The 13429-nt window shown below is 43.0% G+C and overlaps 1 long non-coding RNA gene across 1 annotated transcript; it reads left to right on the plus strand.

Annotated features, from left to right (window-relative positions):
* The first annotated feature begins 1066 nt into the window (after positions 1–1066).
* LOC311237584 lies at positions 1067–10593 on the plus strand. The gene is made up of 3 exons (XR_014620294.1): positions 1067–1568; positions 2296–2368; positions 10463–10593. It is a non-coding gene; the product is annotated as an uncharacterized lncRNA (long non-coding RNA).
* The last annotated feature ends 2836 nt before the right edge of the window (positions 10594–13429 follow it).

The following is a 13429-nucleotide window of genomic DNA, read 5'->3' on the forward strand; positions in this document are numbered from 1 at the left end:
GGCAATTTGCGATCATCTCGTCGCAGTGTACAGCCCTGCTGGTATCACCCTCACTACCTGCAGTATTTTAGCCTGGTATCACCCTCAGTACCTGCAGTATTTTAGCCTGGTATCACCTTCAGTACCTGCAGTATTTTAGCCTGGTATCACCCTCAGTACCTGCAGTATTTTAGCCTGGCATCCCCCTCAGTACCTGCAGTATTTTAGCCTGGTATCACACTCAGTACCTGCAGTATTTTAGCCTGGCATCCCCCTCAGTACCTGCAGTATTTTAGCCTGGTATCACCCTCAGTACCTGCAGTATTTTAGCCTGGTATCACCCTCAGTACCTGCAGTATTTTAGCCTGGCATCCCCCTCAGTACCTGCAGTATTTTAGCCTGGTATCATCCTCAGTACCTGCAGTATTTTAGCCTGGTATCACCCTCAGTACCTGCAGTATTTTAGCCTGGCATCCCCCTCAGTACCTGCAGTATTTTAGCCTGGTATCACCCTCAGTACCTGCAGTATTTTAGCCTGGCATCCCCCTCAGTACCTGCAGTATTTTAGCCTGGTATCATCCTCAGTACCTGCAGTATTTTAGCCTGGTATCATCCTCACTACCTGCAGTATTTTAGCCTGGTATCACCCTCACTACCTGCAGTATTTTAGCCTGGTATCACCCTCAGTACCTGCAGTATTTTAGCCTGGCATCCCCCTCAGTACCTGCAGTATTTTAGCCTGGTATCATCCTCAGTACCTGCAGTATTTTAGCCTGGTATCACCCTCAGTACCTGCAGTATTTTAGCCTGGCATCCCCCTCAGTACCTGCAGTATTTTAGCCTGGTATCACCCTCAGTACCTGCAGTATTTTAGCCTGGTATCATCCTCACTACCTGCAGTATTTTAGCCTGGTATCACCCTCACTACCTGCTGTATTTTAGCCTGGTATCACCTTCAGTACTGGCATCAGTATCTGTGTATCCACATCAGTATGCATGGGACATATGAATCAGAGATATGAGCCTATAACGTACTGAATCTTCTAAACATGCACTCTTTAACTCTTCACAGTGTGAAAGTGCCGTCAAGACTGAAGCTTCACCTAAAGAGCAAGAACATGAAGATCTGCAACGTGAACAATCCATAGATCAAGACTCCACCTCAAAACTAGCAGCGGCGTCTCCCTCCACTGACATAGAGGTGTTCGACTCTCTAGACGGGTTCCTAAAGGCCAAGAACATCAATTATGCGCACTGTCCCATTTTCTCTGGCCCAGAGGAGGAGGACGGCGACATTGAGACCGGGGATCAGAACCCGAGGCCACAGATGACACCTTCATGTGAAACTGAGTCTGAGCCTGAACATGATGGGGAGCTAAGTACCTCTGAAACTGAACACAGTTCTGATTACTCAACATCTTCACCAAAATATCACTATTTAATGCTGTCCAAAAGGTTTTCCAAAAAGCTTCCGAAAAGCTTCCGAAGAGCTCCCACCAAGGCCGACTGTAAGGAGGAAGAAGGCGAGGACAAGTCAGACGTATCGCAGAGTCATCCGTTACCCGAGTCTGACTCCACACATGATCAAGGTTGAAAGAAAGTATTCTTTTCAGTGACTGTTTATTACTGTTATCAATATTGTCAGAACAGTAATATGTTTGTAGGTGAAGTATTTACCTTGTTTAAAGGTACTATAGTTAATCCTTATGTAGAGTAATCATTACAAATATATAGGCTACATCCACAGAGCTTTTAGAAAGGTGCAGAATAAATGTATTGCCTTTCCCCCAAAAAAGTATTGGTTAATGGATTTATCATTAAAAACGAATTGTGGGTCCAAAATGAATGTTGCAGCAGCCAGCAGGCATGTATCCCCTCCCGACTTCCCATTTCTCCACGTGGAATACACCTGATAAATGACATGCTGGTGCTCTAGTGCGACACCTTGTGGCTGAATGTTATCTATAACACCAGCCAGGCGCTACAACCAGGAAATGCCCAAGAAAGTTTATGTCATAATCCATGCACATAATTCCTTTTTTACCCAGGTAATCTCTTGGTTACAACAAGATTGTAACATTAATGCATTTTTATAGTTTATACGTGACAAGGCTTTCATTTTGGGTAAACAGAGTTTGATTAGCATGGTGACGTGTGGCCCTGTAGTGGTCTGAAAATAGTTACTGCCTCTTAAAGGTTTACAAAATAATAAAAAAATAATGTGTTAATTTTGACAGTCCTAGGAAATATATGAGTGACAATTCAAATGTAAATAATTCATCATATTTGATTGATCTAATTTGAATTCTTGTTCAGGACCTTTGTTTTCATAGGACACTGAGTGAAGTTTACAAGTGGAAAGATGGGAGACAGTCATGTGAAACAAAAGGTAAGACCTGCCATTTTGCTTGATAGGGTTCCTTCCTTCCTCTAATCATACACATTACTTCACCGCAATTCAGTTTCAGCTTATACTTAATTTGAACAGGGACAGCACACATTAATGAACATAAATGTAAATGTGTGAGACAGTGTTAGCCAAAGCAAATTTTCAACTGTTGTCCCTGGTCCTGGTGTTAAAGAGCAGCTAAAAAGACAGCATAACATATATGGCATACAGTTAATTAAGAACAGGCAGGGAACTAAATTAACTTTTTGGCTTACCAGCCAGGCAGGTTTTTTACCAGCCAAACATTTTAAATAGCTTTTTAGTATATCGCCATGTGTTATTATTACTATATAATACTCTCATATCCAATTTTAAATTAATATTATAAACAACATAAGGAATATTAGCATAATTTTGAGTGGACTGAAGGAATGAGTCAGTGTTAGTTTAAAATGCAAATAATTTATTAAAACATATATATTTAGTGTAGGGCTGTTCCGAATACCATTTTACAGGCTTTGAATACTCCTTGGTGTTTCTGCTAGAGTATTCGAATACTCTTTCTCAAAAACACTATTAAAAACAATAAGATTTCCAATTAACCAATCAATCACAAATCATAAGTGTTGGCTACCATTCTGTTCTTCTAGTAGCAACCCGAGACCATCACGTCAAATTGCGTTGGCAACATGCATTCTGATCACCATTGTACTACCAGTATGCTTCTGCGTGTATAGACAATTGTGTGTACATCCTCCACACAGAGACGGAACCGATCTTTTTCGTTTTCATAAAAAAAACTCTTTTATTTTGAAACCCCCCGACCGGAAGTATTATTGTTGTCGCCCGGTTCTGTGCTTCTGAGCTAACGCTAGTTAAGCTAGCTAATATTTGTCTTCCTTTGACTTGTTGAAAATGTCTAGGATACAAATGTTGAAATGGTTGGTGAACAAGCGACTAACTGCAGCTATGTTGGAGTGTGCACACACTGTAGAGTCTTGACTTTAGGCACAAAGCGGACATTTACGCATACAGTATAACGTAGAACATTTGCGCATATTGCTCCGGTCAATAATAGTTAATAAAAGTTGAGACGTATGTAGTACCTACTTACTGGTCACAGGAGTCTTCAATATCGTTTGGATGGTAATCAATTTTGTGAATACATTTGTTGAAACAACATATTTGTTGGCAGACGACTCCTTATAAACACTGCTATCTAACGTTGGCAAGCTAAGCGTGCATAGCTCGACCTGTGTAACGTTAAGTAACTTGTGTTCCACTGGGAAAGACCGCTCATCACTGCATACAATTTGAAGTAAGCGGCGCACTCATCTCATGCTACGAACGGACACACAGACGTGTCACGTATAGAAGCGACTGCTGACACAGAAGCTATTTCTTTTATGAAAATTCAGAAAGTTGGCTCCCAATTTTTTTTACATGCCAGGGTGGCGAATAGCCTCCGTAATTTATCAGCCAAAGAGTAAATCCACACGCCATTGGCGCTTGGTGGGTGCTTATTTTGTTCCCTGAGAACAGGTTAAAAACACATCATGCAAGATATGTACAGCAGACATGTACAGACAATGTATGTACAAACAATAATACGACATATTAGGTACATACGATCATACATGTACACGTAGGCAAGCAGACAGGGTTAGGGTTCTGAAGGGCTGTTGTGTTCACATGTTTAGTTATAACACTGCTAACCACTGCTGGGGACTTGTTCATGTTATTAACGTCTTAAGCCCGATCGGCCCAGATCAGGCCAAGGTTCATTTCACGTCACAAATAGATCAATACAGTCCGTATTAAGTAATGTTGCATTTCTTTTTCAAATGTAGCCAAGAGTAAAGACCCTAACCCTATCAAAATGGCAGTCAAAGTGTATATTTTAAGCACTACGTTTGTTTAGCAATGATTTTAAGTGTTATTAGCTAAATATGACCCCACACATAAATCCCTACCACATCCCCATCCAAGACACACACCCCAATAGCACGCCATGACCGAAGAAAAACACGAACAGCCCTCGCACCACTCACACCGCCAATGTGTCAATGTACACGGGGTTTTTTTTTTTTTTTTTTTTTTTTTTTTTTTCTCCGATTGTTCTGTTTTCTCCCCGTCCCAATTTAGTCGTTGTGCCAATTCCCCCCCCCCCCCTCCCCTACCTGGTTGTTGTGCGCATGTTCTCCTACTGGTCGGTACAAGGGAACCCTGAAGTATCTGCGCGCTTCCTCCGACACGTGCGGCGACAGCCAGTGGCTCTCTTCTCACCTGCCAGCGAGGGCTCTCATTGGTGAAGTGTAACGCATGGGAGGTCACGCTGCCTTCCTCAAGTCCACTGAGCAAGCGCCCAGACCTGACCTGTAGGCGTCGCTGTCCACAACGCCAGTTTCCCACCCACGGCTTCCCTCCCCCTAACCCAGCCAAACGAGTTAGTATAGCGATCAGCCCAAGCCAAGGCAATGCTGACTCCGGGAGTCGAGACCACAACGTCTTGCATTGGTGACGAGCGCAATCTCGGCTACGCCACCTGACCGCCCTTGTGTCAATGTACACCTGAGAGAAGAAGAGGTGTTTGTACTGTGGGAAAGGCTTTCTAGAATCATTTGAAAAGACACATGTACACACACTCCTGCCCGCAATGCTCCAAGAAATGTCCAGTCGGGTCACCTAAAGAAGCATTACATGAGAGGCAGATGCTGTATTACCTACAATGACACCCTGCTCAGTAGGTTTTACATCATTTATATATTTTCTTCCTTAATTGAGACCCTTAATATGTGATTGGACAGGGAAGGATACGTCACATTCAGCATTCTAATGCAATACATTTGGCGTTTGTGTTTATTTGTTTTGTGTCTGGGTTTAACAAAAAGCCCCTTTCTACAGTGAAAATCTAATTTATCTGTAAGGCCCGGCAACACAGATTAATGTCCCCATGGGCCGGACACGTCTTCTTTAAACAAGTCAAGAAGAAACATCACAATTAATCAAAAACAAAACAAAAAACAACATGAAATCCAAAATATAATGTAAAATAAATAAATGCAACACTCCCAGACATACCCCACGCGAAGGTAAGGAAAAACTCACTAAAAACCTAGCAATAGGAAAAAAGCACCACAGGCAACGTGGAGGGGAGAAACGTTAGAAGGGCCGTTCAAGGACGGATCTCCCTTCTTAGATGTTGGTGATAGTAGTATCAATGGGTGGAGAATAAAACGGGTGAAACAGTTGGTATGTATGTAATAAAACACAAATATGTACATGCAATAGCCAATGTAGTATTAAAAGATGGTATAAGAGACCTGTTTTATTCAAAGTGGACATATTTTAGTCCTTTTCAACAAGTTAATATTCTGTACGTAGTTCTTTGAGGTGAAGAAAGAGGTGTTTTTGCTGAAGAAAAAGCATTCTAGCAGCATCTATACCTCTGTTTCAGTCCTGTTCTCAACGGGCTGTTTCTTTGCCTGTAATGAGCGAGCTGCTTTTATTGTACAAATACAATAATTATCATACATCTAGCAGTGGTGCGTGACCCTGTACCATAATTATCATACATCTAGCAGTGGTGCGTGACCCTGTACCATAATTATCATACATCTAGCAGTGGTGCGTGACCCTGTACCATAATTATCATACATCTAGCAGTGGTGCGTGACCCTGTACCATAATTATCATACATCTAGCAGTGGTGCGTGACCCTGTACCATAATTATCATACATCTAGCAGTGGTGCGTGACCCTGTACCATAATTATCGTACATCTAGCAGTGGTGCGTGACCCTGTACCATAATTATCATACATCTAGCAGTGGTGCGTGACCCTGTACCATAATTATCATACATCTAGCAGTGGTGCGTGACCCTGTACCATAATTATCATACATCTAGCAGTGGTGCGTGACCCTGTACCATAATTATCATACATCTAGCAGTGGTGCGTGACCCTGTACCATAATTATCATACATCTAGCAGTGGTGCGTGACCCTGTACCATAATTATCGTACATCTAGCAGTGGTGCGTGACCCTGTACCATAATTATCGTACATCTAGCCATCACTGTGTTTTGATCAGTAACATGGTTTAGATTCGATTCAAATATATTGTCATTATACAGCACAAGTACAGTACAACAAAAAGAAGTTTGGCATCCAACCAGAGTGCAAATGTAGCAGTAAAGTGCAACAGCAATATACAATGTACAGGTGGTTAACTGGGTACACAATATACATATTAGTACTACTGAGTGTAGTGCTAATCAAATGTATGTACAGAATTATATATATATATATATATATATATATATATATATATATATATATATATATATATATATATATATATATATATATATATATATATATATATATATATATATGAGAGAGACAGTATGACTACTACTGGCCAGCAGCGTAACTAGTAAGTCAAGAGTAGGATATATATAGACAGTAAGGGACTGTGCAGGTAAGTACAGACAGGATAGGTATATATGCAGTGAGAATAAATATATATATATTGTATATACAGAATTATAGTACATGCTATCATATAGAGCTATGGGTTATGTGCAGGTGTACAAGCAAGTATATGACGGGTTATATGTAGGTATTCAGACAAATATGGGTATATACAGTATATGCGGTGATATCAAATCAAATTTATTTGTAAGGCCCGACAACACACATTAATGTCCCCATGGACCGGACACGTCGTCTTTAAACAAGTCAAGAAGAAACATCACAATAAATCAAGAACAAAACAAAAACATCATGAAGTCAAAACTTTTTTTTATAAATAAAATAAATGAATGCAACACTCCCAGACATACCCCACACGAAGGTAAGGAAGAACTCACTAAAACCTAGCAATAGGAAGAAAAATGCACCACAGGCAATGTGGAGGAGAGAAACCTTATATATAAGTGTAAATATGTGGTATATTCAGCACTATTGTACATGCTATCATGCAGAGTATATCGGTAGACGGTGAAAGCAGTTGGTAGGTATAAATTGAGTAGAGGCAACAGAGTTCAGAGTTGTACAGTGGTAACGGAGCCTAGGGTGTAGGCAATGGAGTCAGAGTTTATATGGTGAGGGGGGGGGGGGTCTGTCAACGTCGCACAACGTCGTGAGTTCAGAGAGATGACCGCTGAGGGAAAGAAGCTGTTCCTGAGTCTGCTTCTTCTGGCGTGTGTCTTTAGACCTGCAGCTCCGTTGAGGCAAGCCAGGCCAACGTTTCATCGTCCAGTTCCATCAGACCGCGTTCTCCATACGGTGGCCGGTGTTTGGGGCAACTGGTGATATGTTCCACAGTCTGTGCAGGGGCTCCACACTCGCATGAGGCACTGTCCTTGAGGCCCCACCTCTTCGTTGAGGCGCCGTAGCGTCCAACGCCCGTCCTTAGGCGGTTAAGGGTTGTCCACTGCTTCCGGAGGGTCATTGATGTAGAGGTGCAGCCTGGATGGTTCTGCTGACCTCCACTGGTCCCTCCATCTCGTCCTGACCCAGGAGGCCTTGGAAGTGTCAGATGGTGTTGTGTGGAGTAGCGTGTAGGCTTGCATGGAAAAGGGGCGCCGTGACTTTAGGCGCACACGTCGTGGTGTCTCTGTGGTGGTATTGTGAAGGAGGTGGGATGCACTGATCTGTGCCTTGCGGGAAAGGGCCAGTGCGGCTGCTTCTCGTCTGATGGTAGCCGGGGCAATACCAGCGAGTACGGGCAGTTGGTTTACCGGTGTGGCTTGTAGGCAACCAGAGACTGTTTGCTGTCTGCTGTGAACGTGGTTCAGAGTTCAGAGAGATGACCGCTGAGGGAAAGAAGCTGTTCCTGAGTCTGCTGTGAACGTGGTTCAGAGTTCAGAGAGATGACCGCTGAGGGAAAGAAGATGTTCCTGAGTCTGCTGTGAACATTGTTCAGAGTTCAGAGAGATGACCGCTGAGGGAAAGAAGCTGTTCCTGAGTCTGCTGTGAACGTGGTTCAGAGTTCAGAGAGATGACCGCTGAGGGAAAGAAGCTGTTCCTGAGTCTGCTTGACCTGGAGCGGAGGTTCCTGGAGCGTCTTCCGGAGGGGAGAACGTCAAACAGTCCATGATTGGGGTGAGAGGTGTCCTTGACAATGCTGCGTGCCTTCCTCAGACACCGCTTGTGGTGGATAGACTCAATAGTAGGGAGTGGTGTACCGGTGATGCTTTGTTTTCACCACCCTCTGCAGTGCTTTCCGGTCAGAGGCAGTGCAAAAGACGTACCAGACTGTGATGCAGTTGGTGAGTATGCTTTCAATGGCACACTGGTAGAGGTTCACCAGGATCTGAGGGAAGAGGTGGGCTTTCCTCAGTCTCCTCAGGAAGAAGAGGCACTGGTGAGCCTTCTTGACCAGTGCTGAGGTGTTGAGGTTCCAAGAGAGGTCCTCGGAGATGTGGACTCTCAGGAATTTGAAGCTGGAGACACGCTCAACCTCCGTCCCGTTGATGTGGACGCTGGGTCTGGTCTTCCTGAAGTCCACCATGAGCTCCTTGGTTTTCTTGGTGTTTAGAGCCAGATTATTGTCGGCACACCACGCCAACAGGTGCTGGACCTCCTCCCTATAGGCCAACTCATCATTGTTTTTGATGAGGCCCACCACTATTGTGTCATCTGCAAACTTAATTATGGGGTTGGTACCATGTATAGGAGTACAGTCGTGGGTGAAGAGAGAGTACAGGGAGTGGACTCGGCACACAGCCTTGCGGCACGCCGGTGTTCAGGGTGAGGTCTGTTCGTTAGGAAGTCTAGTATCCATGGTGTTGAATGCTGAGGTCTATGAACCGCATTCTCACATGGGTATTGCTCTCATCCAGGTGAGAGAGGGCGGAGTGTAGCGCTGAGGAGATGGCATCCTTCGTGCTCCCGTTCTCACGGTAGGCAAATTGGTGACTGTCCAGTGAGGGTGAGAGGCCAGATTTGAGGTGAGCCAGTACCAGCCTCTCAAAGCACTTCTTGATGATGGGGGGTGAGTGCAACGGGGCGGAAGTCATTAAGGCTCGAGGCAGAGATGTGTTTCGGCACTGGCACAATGGAGGTGGTTTTAAAACATGCTGGGACAACTGCCTGGGATAGTGACAGGTTAAATAGTGTCAGTTAAGACCCTGGACAGTTGTTCAGCGCACTTCCTGAGCACTCTGCCGGGGATGCCATTCAGGGCCAGCTGTGTGGGAGTCCAGGGCGGCCTGAGTGTCAAACATACTCCAGTCCCTGTGGGAGTCCAGGGGGGCCTGAGTGGCAAACATACTCCAGTCCGTGTGGGAGTCCAGGGGGGCCTGAGTGGCAAACATACTCCAGTCCGTGTGGGAGTCCAGGGTGTCCTGAGTGGCAAACATACTCCATTCCGTGTGGGAGTCCAGGGTGGCCTGAGTGGCAAACATACTCCATTCCATGTGGGAGTCCAGGGTGGCCTGAGTGTCAAACATACTCCATTCCGTGTGTTGGAACCGCTGCTGCAGCTCAGAGTCTGTCCTCTCAGGCCATATTATGACTGCTCTGACTGAGGGCTTCACACGTTTGATGAGTGGGGTGTACTTTGGGAGCATCAACAAAGAGAGGTGGTCAGATGGTCCCAGGTGGAGGAGGGGCATAGATTTGTATCCATCAGCCTATTGGTGTGACATCGTCTACTGTCCTGTCTCCTCAAAGGTTTTATAGTTTTTTCCTCCACAGATATGGTCCTGGCAGTCCAAAATGTGGGACAGCATGGAATTGAAATCCCATTACTCATGTAAACATAATCATGCAGATCTGTGCCACAAGAAGTGAGATGGAAAAACGGGGTTCGACTTGTCTGAAGGAAAAACTGAAGCACATCACTCGCTCCTATAGTTAAAGACTAGAATACTTTATTAATAGTTTCCTGTTAAAGACGGAAATGACTAGTGCTGTTTTTTATTATTATTATTAGTAGTAGTAGTAATATTATATATATATTTCAATGTTCTTCTTATTATAATTTATTTGACCTGTAGCCCTTTATTTAGTTTTTAACTATAGGAACAAGTGATGGTGCTGTTAGTGCTGGTTTTTAACTCCCATCCACTTTATCTTCCCAGTCTAGGGACCGGAGGTTGGCTGGAAACCTGGAGACGGCCAGAAAGCACGGCTCCACCGCCCGCCGCCTCAACACCACGCGCTGACGGGTTCATCATCATCATCATCATCATCATCATCATCATCATCATCATCATCATCATCATCATCATCATCATCATCATCATCATCATCATCATCATCATCATCATCATCATCATCAAATATATATATATATATATATATATATATATATATATATACAGTATAAAGCAACAACAAACCAAAATAGTTGAAACAATATATATATATATGTTAACTTTATATGTCTGAAAAGGAGTAGGAAGAAGTATCAACATATTTAATCCTACCCTTTCTCTACTACTAAGTGATTGTAGATATACATCATTCTAAGTCTAAATGCATACATGCATATCTACACATACATGTACTGTTCTTTATACATTTAAATATATGTACCCACAATATTAAAGTCAATAAATAAATAATAATCTATGTAAACTGGTGATTGTCAAAGCCCTTCTTCATCCCGGTACCTGGTGAGAATCATGTCCTTATAGCTCTTTTTTAAACTGGTTCATGTTTGTACCTACTGGTGACAATCATGTCGTCAGCTCTTTTTAAACTGGTTCATGTTTGTACCTACTGGTGACAATCATGTCGTCAGCTCTTTTTTAAACTGGTTCATGTTTGTACCTACTGGTGACAATCATGTCGTCAGCTCTTTTTAAACTGGTTCATGTTTGTACCTACTGGTGACAATCATGTCGTCAGCTCTTTTTTAAACTGGTTCATGTTTGTACCTACTGGTGAGAATCATGTCCTTATAGCTCTTTTTAAACTGGTTCATGTTTGTACCTACTGGTGAGAATCATGTCCTTATAGCTCTTTTTAAACTGGTTCATGTTTGTACCTACTGGTGAGAATCATGTCCTTATAGCTCTTTTTAAACTGGTTCATGTTTGTACCTACTGGTGAGAATCATGTCCTTATAGCTCTTTTTAAACTGGTTCATGTTTGTACCTACTGGTGAGAATCATGTCCTTATAGCTCTTTTTAAACTGGTTCATGTGTGTACCTACTGGTGACAATCATGTCCTTATAGCTCTTTTTAAACTGGTTCATGTTTGTACCTACTGGTGACAATCATGTCGTCAGCTCTTTTTAAACTGGTTCATGTTTGTACCTACTGGTGACAATCATGTTGTCAGCTCTTTTTAAACTGGTTCATGTTTGTACCTACTGGTGACAATCATGTTGTCAGCTCTTTTTAAACTGGTTCATGTTTGTACCTACTGGTGAGAATCATGTCCTTATAGCTCTTTTTAAACTGGTTCATGTTTGTACCTACTGGTGAGAATCATGTTCTTATAGCTCTTTTTAAAATGGCTACAATCAGAGTTAAGCTCTAGGGGAAGCTCAGAGAGAGAGAGGTGCTGTGCTAGCTTAACAGGTGAAACACTGCATTGGAGTGGATGAAGTGATAACACTTGGTACGTGTGGAGAGAGATACTATGATCTCTAGAGTGAGCAGAGAGATACTATGATCTCTAGAGTGAGCAGAGAGATACTATGATCTCTAGAGTGAGCAGAGAGAGATACTATGATCTCTAGAGTGAGCAGAGAGATACTATGATCTCTAGAGTGAGCAGAGAGATACTATGATCTCTAGAATGAGCAGAGAGATACTATGATCTCTACAGTGAGCAGAGAGATACTATGATCTCTAGAGTGAGCAGAGAGATACTATGATATCTAGAGTGAGCAGAGAGATACTATGATCTCTAGAGTGAGCAGAGAGATACTATGATCTCTAGAGTGAGCAGAGAGATACTATGATCTCTAGAGTGAGCAGAGAGAGATACTATGATCTCTAGAGTGAGCAGAGAGATACTATGATCTCTAGAGTGAGCAGAGAGATACTATGATCTCTAGAGTGAGCAGAGAGATACTATGATCTCTAGAGTGAGCAGAGAGATACTATGATCTCTACAGTGAGCAGAGAGATACTATGATCTCTAGAGTGAGCAGAGAGATACTATGATCTCTATGAGTAGAAACTGATCTCTAGGATGAGTAGAGAGAGATACTATTATGTAGTTGGTGAGTAGAGAGAGGGGATTCTGTTTCCACACATGCATGGAATGTGAAAAAGAGAGAGACTGGAAAAGAACCCCTCCCACCCCCTCTACGAGGAGCTAGCCAAGATGAGCACGTTCAGCCACATTCATATCCCCCCCGACACTCCCCTAACCACCTCGGCCAGTCCTTCGTGCCGGCAGCCATCAGACTTCACAACCGTGGGCATAGACCGTGTCTTAACACTTTAAAATGTGTATTCTATATTGATTAACAATCTGTTTGGTTTATTTTTTCACCAAACACGTTTAATAAACTAGTTAAATGTCTCAGCAGCATCGCTGCACCTCTGCTCTCATTGAAAACTCATAATAATAATAAATTATATTTGTAGTGCACTTTTCGTTCACTAGGATCCCAAAGTGCTAATGGATCTATGGTTAATGTACATGCTATCATACAGTTATATGCAGGTGTTTTAGTAGGTATACAGAAGGATTATATGCAGGTATATACAGACAGATATGGATATATATTGATTATGTGATAGATATATATATATATGGTATATACAGCACTATAGTACATGCTTTCATAGAATTATATGCATGTATTGTTATGGTTTGAAACCGACCCCAACAGCACGGCACAGACAGGTAGTTCAGAGTTAGCCAAACACTAGGGCGTATTTATTACAGAATCAAAAATGAGCCAAATAACAAATCAGAATTAACAAAAAGGAGAATGCTTTCGGCAGAGTTGTCTGCGGCTCTGCAGATCCTCCCGGTTTAGAGGTGGGGAATCGGCGTAGGCGCCACTACCGCTGCGGCTCTGCAGATACTCCCGGATACAACTCGGGGAGGAAACGGAGAGAGAGAGAGAGTGGTCAA

The sequence above is a fragment of the Notolepis coatsorum genome (assembly GCF_963971535.1).
Source record: "Notolepis coatsorum genome assembly, contig: SUPER_11_unloc_1, whole genome shotgun sequence".
Classification (NCBI taxonomy): Eukaryota; Metazoa; Chordata; class Actinopteri; order Aulopiformes; family Paralepididae; genus Notolepis; species Notolepis coatsorum.